We start from the raw sequence: 10,535 nt of genomic DNA on the forward strand, positions 1-10,535 counted from the left end.
ATCCCATCTCAGATTTCATGGCCTCAAGCCATTTCACGGAATCTGGGATCATCATCGCTTCCTCATAGTTTGTAGGTTCATCATGGTATAGTAAGATGACTTCCAGAACAGGATTACCGTACCACTCTGGTGCAGACCGTACTCTGGAAGACCTACGAGGTTCGGTAATAACTTGATCTGAAGTTTCATGATCATCATCATTAGCTTCCTCACTAATTGGTGTAGGAATCACTGGAACTGATTTTTGTGATGAACTACTTTCCAGTTCGGGAGAAGGTACAATTACCTCATCAAGTTCTACTTTCCTCCCACTCACTTCTTTCGAGACAAACTCCTTCTCTAGAAAGGATCCATTCTTAGCAACGAATATCTTGCCTTCGGATCTGTACTAGAAGGTGCACCCAACAATTTCCTTTGGGTATCCTATGAAGACGCATTTCTCCGATTTGGGTTTGAGCTTATCAGGTTGAAGCTTATTCACATAAGCATCGCAACCCAAACTTTAAGAAATGACAACTTTGGTTTGTTGCCAAACCACAGTTCATAAGGCGTGATCTCAATGGATTTTGATGGTGCCCTATTTAAAGTGAATGCAGCCGTCTCTAAAGCATAACCCCAAACTATAGCGGTAAATTAGTAAGAGACATCATAGATCGCACCATATCCAATAAAGTATGGTTACGACATTCGGACACCCCATTACGTTGTGGTGTTCTAGGTGGCGTGAGTTGCGAAACTATTCCACATTGTTTCAAATGAAGACCAAACTCGTAACTCAAATATTCTCCTCCACGATCAGATCGTATATTTTCTTGTTACGATGATTTTCCACTTCACTCTGAAATTATTTGAACTTTTGAAATGTTTCAGACTTATGCTTCATTAAGTAGATATACCCATATCTGCTTGATACGTCTCCGTCGTATCTACTTTTCCAAACACTTTTGCCCTTGTTTTGGACTCCAACTTTCATGATTTGAATGGAACTAATCCGGACTGACGCTATTTTCAGCAAAACTACCATGGTGTTATTTTTGTGCAGAAATAAAAGTTCCCGGAATGACCTGAAAATCCACGGAGCAACTTTTCAGAATTAATAAAAAATACTGGTGAAAGAATCAACGTAAGGGGGCCCACACCCTGTCTACGAGGGTGGGGGCGCGCCCTTGCCACGTGGGCCCCCTGGACGTCCACCAACCTCAACTCGAACTCCATATATTTGCTTTTGTGGAGAAAAAAAATCAGAGAGAAAGTTTTATATTGTTTTATGATACAGACCGCCGCCAAGCCCTAAACTCTCTCGGGAGGGCTGATCTGGAGTCCGTTCGGGGCTCCGGAGAGGGGGATTCATCACCGTCGTCATTATCAACCATCCTCCATCACCAATTTCATGATGCTCACCGCCGTGCGTGAGTAATTCCATCGTAGGCTTGTTGGACGGTGATGGGCTGGATGAGATTTACCATGTAATCAAGTTAGTTTTGTTAGGGTTTGATCCCTAGTATCCACTACGTTGTGAGATTGATGTTGCTATGACTTTGCTATTCTTAATGCTTGTCGCTAGGGCCCGAGTGCCATGATTTCAGATCTGAACCTATTATGTTTTCATGAATATATGTGAGTTCTTGATCCTATATTGCAAGTCTATAGTCACCTATTATGTGTTATGATCCGACCACCCCGAAGTGACAATAATCAGGATACTTCTCGGTGATGACCGTAGTTTGAGGAGTTCATGTATTCACTAAGTGCTAATGCTTTGGTCCGGTACTCTATTAAAAGGAGTCCTTAATATCCCTTAGTTTCCATTAGGACCCTGCTGCCATGGGAGGGTAGGACAAAAGATGTCATGCAAGTTCTTTTCCATAAGCACGTATGACTATATTCGGAATACATGCCTATATTACATTGATGAATTGGATCTAGTTCTGTGTCACCCTATGTTATAACTATTACATGAGGAATCGCATCCGACATAATTATCCATCACTGATCCAATGCCTACGAGCTTTCCACATATTGTGCTTTGCTTATTTACTTTATCGTTGCTACTGTTACCACTACAAAAAAAGACACATCCGTGACATTTTGGGCCTAACGAATTTTTTTTCTGTCATACATATGACACTTCTATGACGATAATTGTGACAAAATCCGGTATCATCGTAGATGTGGTGGGCTCCTACTTCTATGACAAAAAATCATGACAAAAAATGGGCTTTTCGTCCTGGGCAGGCCGGAGACGCAGCTGCATGACATTCTTTGGGCCGTCCATGACGGAAAAACTATGGTAGAAGCGAGGGTGCGGAAAATTTTGGGGAGTTCCCGGTTATGGTGGGAGGTAGGGGGCCGAGCGATGCGCGTTTCTCTCGTACACGTACGCGCATGTGTGCGAGGCGTTGGCTCTAACTGAACCCGAGCGAGGCGTTGGGTTCTAACTAAACCCGAGCGATTGCACTGCAGGCTACACGTTACAGAACCCGAGCGATCGATCGATGGCTGTTAACTGAACCCGATCGAGCGATTCCTTCGCTACTGCTGCTAACTGAAGCCAATCGATTGGATGAACAGTGAGCATTGCGGGGGGTTTGGATGAACAATGAGCGGTGGCGTTCCCTCTGGATGAACAGGACCCCGTGGTGTGGAGGGCTGGATGAATAGTAGACGGTGGAGGGGTGCCCGTGGAGGGGTGGTTGAACATGACCCCGTGGTGTGGTGGAGGGCTGGATGAACAGTAGACGGTGGAGGGGTGCCCGTGGAGGGGTGGTTGAACAGTAGCCGGTGGAGTAGCGCGCGGTGGAGGCTGGATGAACAGGAGCCCGTGCAGGCTGGAGGCAGTCGACGGTAGCCCGTGGAGGCTGGAGGAGGTCGACGGTGGAGATGAACAGTATCCCGTGGAGTCCCATTTTGTAGTACGCCACACCCCTCCCGATGAGCAAGACCCCCGTTTCGACTGTAGCGCTACTACACAAGTCCATTTCGTCTGTTTCCCGGTATGCCACACCCCTCCCGATCAACAGGACCGCCGTTTCGACCTTAGGAGGTCCGTTTCGTCCGTTTTGAGGTACACCACACCCCTCCCGATCAACAGGACCCCCGTTTCGACCGTAAGAGGTCCGTTTCCTCCGTTTTGCGGTATGCCACACCCCTCCCGATCAACAGGCCCCCGTTTCGACCGCAGGAGGTCCGTTTCCTCCGTTTTGCGGTACGCCACACCCCTCCCGATCAACAGGACCCCATTCCAAACGTAGGAGGTCCGTTTCCTCCGTTCTGCGGTATGCTAGGCCTCGTTTCCATCACCTATTCCATCCAAGCCCTCCCGATGAACACGACCACGCATTCCGTTCTGACCCAGCCGGTTGGCTCCCACGCGTTCCGTTGCCTCCCGATGAACACAGCGCATTCCGTTGCCTCCCCATGAACACGACGCATTCCGTTGCCTCCCCATGAACACGACGACGATCCTGTTTCTTTGTTCTGAGCCAGCCATGTCAACAAGCCCTCGCATACGTATGCGTGAGTACGCATTCGAGACCCCGCCCGTATGTACACATACGTGGCCATATTTTCTTTCTTGCACCCTGGCCGCTGTACGTACGTGTACATGCTACGTGCGCGCCTCTACTACGACACGTGCGCGCCTCTACATCCACCAGTATATATGTACGTACATGTTCGCGACCAAAATGACAACGCTACGTACGCTTCGACCAGGTGGGTCCCGACCGTCAGGCACTTCCTTGCGTGCGAAGATGTAGCTGGTAGGTCCCAGCAGTCAGGGGGGCGAATCATTTTGTTTTTTTTTTGCCCGGACGCACTTCCTTTCATGCGAAGGTGTAGCTGGTGGGTCCCAGCAGTCAGGGGGGAAACTTTTTTTCATGAAATACGGTGGCCCGTCTGGTGGGACCCCGCTGTTAGGTGGAGGAATAATTATTTTGCATGTAATAAGGAGGCACTTCCTTGCTGCGGCCGTGGACCCAACTGTCAGCGTCTCCATGCACAGTACTCTTCCGATGGAAGTCGGTCGTTGACCATATTGACCATGCCGCGCCGAGAGCACCACGGCGGTGGACGACGGCGAGGCCTAGGAAGGGGACGACATGGAGGCAAGGAAGACTTGGCAGTTGTTTCGCACGCGGAGGGGAGTACGACTGTACGAGGGTTTACTGGTTCGTATGCCGTCGCCGGAGAATAACATCAGGTGTGGGTGAGTAGAGGGATGGCTAGGCCAGTGATGGGAGTACGGTGGGGCGGTGAGGCCTGTGCGGCAGCACAGCCGGCCGCGGGGAGGAGGGAGCAGGCAGTCCCGCTGGCACTTGTTTGAGCGGCTGGAGCAGGAAGAGCAGAGATTGAAGAAGCACAACGGCCGTTGGATGGACATCCAACAGTCGCTGCTTGTGTGTCAACCTTTTTTTTAGGAAAGCCTAAAATTTGTGGAAAACAACATACAACCCATCTGCCATTATTTCTAATAATTTACAGCCCATTTGCTAATTCTTAAGGTTTTTTTGGAGACCATATTATTTTTGTTAGCATTACAGCCCATATTGTGGCCACGGTTAAAAAATTATATGAAATTTTGCATATTTCGGTGCGGTCCGAACCGTTTTTAATCCCGAAATTTCGACTCACATTCAAACTGATTTTAAAAATAAATGTATATCAATATAAAATCCAACAAATTCTCCACGCCTAAAAATTAATGTAATTTAAAATCTTGAAATGAGAAAAAGATATTTGAAACTAATTGCCGGTTTGATGTGTTTTAAAAATGTATAGCCCATTTCTCATTACTGATGGGCCATTTTCTCGGCCAGCCGAATGAAAGCTCTCCTCGTCTTGAAAGATTTGTAGCCCAACAGGCCTGACAAAGCGACTTACTTGGCAAATCACAAAAAACTGGGTTGTGGCCGTGGACCTAGCTGTCAGCCTCTCCACGTACAGTACTCTTCAGATGGAAGTCGTTCCTTGACCACGTTGACCATGCTGCGCGGAGAGCACCACGGCGGTGGACGACGGCGAGGCCTAGGAAGGGGACGACGCGGAGCCGGGAAAGACGCGGCAGTGGAAGCCCGTGCGGAGAGGAGTATGAGGGTTCACTGGTTCGACTTTGGTGTGAGGCTGCCGTCGCCATAGGGCCTGGCCAGCGGTGGGAATAGTAGGGGTGGTGAGGCCTCTGCGGCAGCACAGCCGGCCACGGGAGGCAGGAGCATGCGGCCTGACTGGCGCTGCTTTGGGCGGCTGGAGCAAGAAGACCAGAGGTTGAAGAAGCACTACGGCCGTTGGATGGACATCGTATGGTCACTGGAGCTAGAATCGTTCATATTGACTAAGTTGACAAAGCCCTTCGTCCCCGTCAACTTAGTAGGCCCACAAGTTAGCCTCCCACCAAGGTGGGTCCCAGCTAGCCGGGGGAGTATTCATTTTTTTGTGCATAATAAGGAGGCACTTCCGGTGGGTCCGAGCTGACAGCGGGGGGAACGTTTTTTTCACGAAATACGGTGGCCCGTCTGGTGGGTCCCAGCAGTCAGGAGGAAACGATTTTTTTCACAAAATACTGGTGGCCCGTCCAGTGGGTCCCCGCTATCAGGTGGAGGAATAATTATTTTCCGCGTAATAAGGAGGCACTTCCTTGCGGCTGGCGTGGACCCAGCTGTCAGCCTCTTCATGTACAGTACTCTTCCGATGGAAGTCACTCGTTGACCACATTGACTACGCCGCGCCGAGAGCACCACGGCAGTGGACGACGGCAAGGCCTAGGAAGGGGGTGATGCGGAGCCGGGCAAGACGCGGCAGTGGATGCCCATGCGGAGAGGAGTACAAGCGTTCACTGGTTCGGCTGCAGTGTGAGGCTGTCATCGCTGCAAAATAACAGGGGGTGTGGGTGAGTGGAGGGATGGCCTGGCCAGTGGTGGGAGTAGTATGGGGGTAGTGAGGCCTCCGCGGTAGCACAGCCGGCCACGGGAGGCAGGAGTAGGCGGCACGACCGGCGCTGCTTTGGGCGGCTGGAGCAAGAAGACCAGAGGTTGAAGAAGCACTATGGCCGTTGGATGGACATCATACGGTCACTGGAGTATTGACTAAGTTGACAAAGCCCTCCGTCCTCTTCAACTTTGTAGGCCCACAAGTCAGCCCAACAATATGGTGGGTCCCAGCTAGCAGGGGGGTATTCATTTTTTTGGGTGTAATAAGGAGGCACTTCCTTGCGTGCGAAGATATAGCTGGTGGGTCTGTCCTGTCAGCAGGGGGGACGTTTTTTTCACGAAATACAGAGGCCCTTCCCGTGGGTCCTAGCTGTCAGGTGGAGGAATCATTATTTTGCGCGTAATAAGGAGGCATTTCCTTGCGTGCGGCCGTGGACCCAGCTGTCAGCCTCTCCACGTAAAGTCCACTTCCGATGGATGTCGTTCATTGACCACGTTGACCAGGCCGCGCCGAGAGCTCCAGGGCGGTGGACGATGGCGAGGCCTAGGAAGAGAACGACATGGAGTCAGGGAATACTCGACGATTGTTTCCCACGCGGAGGAGTACGAGGGTTTACTGGTTCGTCTGCCATCGCCGGAGAATAACATCATGTGTGGGTGAGTAGAGGGATGGCTAGGCCAGCGATGGGAGTATGGTGGGGCCGTGAGGCCTGCGCGGCAGCATAGCCGGCCGCGGGAGGAGGGAGCAGGCAGTCCCACCGGCGCTTGTTTGAGCGGCTGGAGCATGAAGAGCAGAGATTGATGAAGCATGACAGCCGTTGGATGGAAATCCAACAGTCACTGCTCTCATGTGTTGACTAAGTTGACAGGGCGTTGCGTGTGCGTCAACCTTTTTTTATGAAAGCATACGCGTCAACCAGTAGTAGGCGCACAAGTCAGCCTCAAATATGTGGAAAACAGCATACAACCCATCTTCCATTATTTCTAATAATGTACAACCCATTTGCTAATTCTTAAGAATTTATTTGGAGCCCATCTTCTTTTTGTTAGCATTACACCCCATATTGTGGCCACGGTTAAAAAGTATATGAAATTTTGCACATTTCGGTGCGGTCAACTGTTTTTAATCCAAAAATATCGATTCACATTCAAACTATTTTGAAAAATAATTTATATAAATATAAAATCCAAATAATTGTCCACGCATAAAAGTCAATGGAATTTAAGATCTTGTAATGAAAAAAATTGAATCTAATTCCCGGTTTGATGTGTTTTAAAAATGTACAGCCCATTTCTGGGCAAACCGAATGAAAGTCTCCTCGTCTTGAAAGATTTGCAGCCTAGCAGGGCTGATAAAGCAAGTAGGCCTTGTTTGGGTATTTCTTTTAAAAAAATAGAACTGGGCTAGCCATTTTCAGCAAGAAGAAAACACAACTGGGCTCATGATGTGGTAAACATAAATAAAACCCTGGCTAGACGGGCCACAGCCCCCGCACAACCCCATTGTTACCCTGATCCTTCGCTGAAACTAGTATAAATAACAACTGCTTGTTCCTCAAAAAAAAAACTATGGGACTTGCTGGGTCCCTGGTGTCAGCCGCTCGTAGTGTAATTCTCTCGTTTATTGACTACGTTGACAATGGCGTGAGCCCCAGATGTCCAACCATTAGGAGGAACCATATTTTTTGGCTTGTACTCCCTCCGTCCGGAAATACTTGTCGGAGGAATGGATGTATAGATACATTCATTTTTATGCATTTCTTCGACAAGTATTTTCGGACGGAGGGAGTACTATAGAGGCACTTGCTTGCGTACTGCCACGACGCTGGTGGGTCCCTACTATCATCCTCTCCATGTACAGTCATCTCCTTGTTCCTCTCGGTTGTTGACGACATTGACAACGCAGGAGGGCGGCGCACCGCGCACGGTGAGCGAACCAAGGCCGCAAGGCGGAGGACGACGGTGAGGCCTCGGATGGAACGAACAGAAGCCGTTGAAGATGCGTCGGTCCAGTCGCAGGAGGAGGGGAGTACAAGGATTGACTGGTTCGGGCGCGGGTGCAAGTTGGGGCTGACGTCGCCGGAGAATAACATGACATGTGGGGGAATAGAGGGAGGGACTTGACAACATTGGAGGGTACGTATGGTAGGGCGGCGGAGGCACAGCCAACCATGGGAGGTGGGAGCAGGCGGAGCCGACGGGGTGGTTTGGTTTGGGCGGCTGGAGGAAGAAGAATACAAGGGATAGAAGATACACGACAGATGTTGGATGTCAATCCAACGGCTGATAGGAAGAATCGTTTGTTGACTGGCTAGTAAGTCGACACCACCTTGGATAGGCTATTTCCTCGCGGATCCCAAATGTCAGAATCCAAATCTGTCACGGTCATGCAGCCTTTCCTATGAAAATTTACAGCCCATTTGATGTGCTAGTTCAAAATATGTTTGTGGGTGCTGGTGGGGGCTAATCACTTGGCTTTTGTAATGCACAGTGAGCTCAAGTAGCCGGCGCGAGTGATGTTATTTCCCTTGGTTGGGATTTGTTACAATATTTCACTCTAAATTAAACGAATGGCAAGCCATTTGCCTTGTTTCAATGAAAATATGACAGTCACAGCCGAGTTGAAAAGGGCAGGAACATCTAACTCCAGCTTACAAACTGTACAAAAGCACGAGGGTTAATTGTTCATCAGGTTTACAAAAAAACCCAGATGGAAAAGGGCAACAACATCTAACTCCAGCACTGTTTTCGGCAGTCACAGTCAAATGGATCGGTCAGGTCCATAGAATGAACATCCTGGGTCGTAAAATTTACTGGATTATGACCACAATATGTTGTAAATAGAAGCCCGGCACGTTCAAAAGCTCTTTTGCCCACCTGAAACTCCTTTTTTTTGCTCTTCGACATACCCATCCGTCAAAACCATGCTGCTGATAAACTTAAGCCTGATGGACAATAGTAACCTCGCACTCAGCAGGAAGAATGTGACAAATCTTGTGTTTGCACGGTTGGTTACATATCGTTCTAGCGTTATTGTCTTCAATCGAATCTCATGAGAAGTGAGAAAATCCCGATGCTTACAAATCCACCGAATGGTTATAACTTTCTTACCCCGTCCTGTTGCCTAAATAGACATGAAGATTGAAAACAGTTAAGGTCTAAAAGAAGAGTGTCGAAAGAGCGACAGCTGAACGGTTAATTCTAGTACACTATATGCGGGCTTCCAATGTGCGTGAAATTATCACCTTTATATACAACTTCTCCAGACATGGAAAGCATTGCAGCAAGCCAATAATCTTGTTCAGATCAAAACTATTCATTTGGATATATAAGATCTTGACAGAATCCAGCACCATTGATAGGCCATCCATGGAGAAACTCTTCATTGAGCATAGAACATAATATTAGTACAAAATGTGTACTCCAAGATGATATATAAATTATGCGCAGAAATTTAAAATGCAGCTTATGTTTACAAGTGTAGATGATAATATAAAGTACCTAAAGAACTGTGGAGCCAAACACCATATTGAAATGAGCACAGAGATCATGTATTACAACGGTGAATAACTAGAATCAAGGATCAACCTTTGAAGTGAAGGGGCATCTTGGATGATGAGCTGCCTTCCGTCAAAAGAAATTCCAATTCTTACAAGGTTAGGCGACTTTATTTGGAGACAACCGATTCTAACTGTGAAAACAAGCACCAAGCACTCCAGCGCAGGGCAGCTTGAGTGGATGATGTTGTGCAATGAGGCCTCCGATATATGAACCCGCACAAGTGAAAGTTTCTTGAGAAATGGGAGTCGAAGGTTTAGTACCAGTTTGTCTGGTAGGTAGCACAGCGCAAAGGTGGCGGTGTGGAGAGAGGAGGAAAACCGCGAGATGGACATCGGTGCTGAGGGCACAAGTTCATGGCGTTCGATATGTGGTATGTGATTTCCAGGCGAGTACTAGAACTCAAGCAGCTGTAGTTCTGTGAATTCAGGGGATTTTAGCCAGGCGTCCACCGTGCAGGGCATGGTATGCTTGCTCAGGTAGCATGACGGGATGCAGAGGCTTTGAACGAAGCCCTAGTGGGAGGAGATGATGGCTCTGGGGATTTCAAAATCATTGAAGAGAGATAGCTGACGATAGTCGAGATTAAGGGGCACGACGCGCCATAGAGGGCGCCACCGAATTGAGAGGACTTAGGTGCGGCAGCAATCCTTAGTGGGGAGAAGCGAGATGATCTCCCCAAGGACGGCGTCCGGGAGATCGCTGATGTGGTCCACCCGAGATTCTACGGGTTCCTGGGATCCGGTAGGGGCGGGGTCGCCGCTCCTCCCCGCGCTGCCGGGTGCGGGATCTACAACAGGCATCGCCGCTGGCGGGAGCCTCATCTTCTTGGCGCTGGGGTCAGCCGACTCCATTTTCCTCGAGGGCGTCGCGTCGCGCTCACGGATTTGAGCAGAGTAACGAATGATGAGCCTAGTTGTAGTGTGAGCGAAGAAGAAGGGGAGCTGGGGGTTTTCTGTAGGAGTGAGGAAGAAGGGGAGCTGAGTTTCTGTAGGAGTGAGGTGAGGAATTTGTGGGTACGAGTGGAGCAAGCTGACGTGAGGTGGGTGGGAG

This window comes from Triticum dicoccoides, chromosome 2B, assembly GCF_002162155.2.
Source record: "Triticum dicoccoides isolate Atlit2015 ecotype Zavitan chromosome 2B, WEW_v2.0, whole genome shotgun sequence".
Taxonomy (NCBI): Eukaryota; Viridiplantae; Streptophyta; class Magnoliopsida; order Poales; family Poaceae; genus Triticum; species Triticum dicoccoides.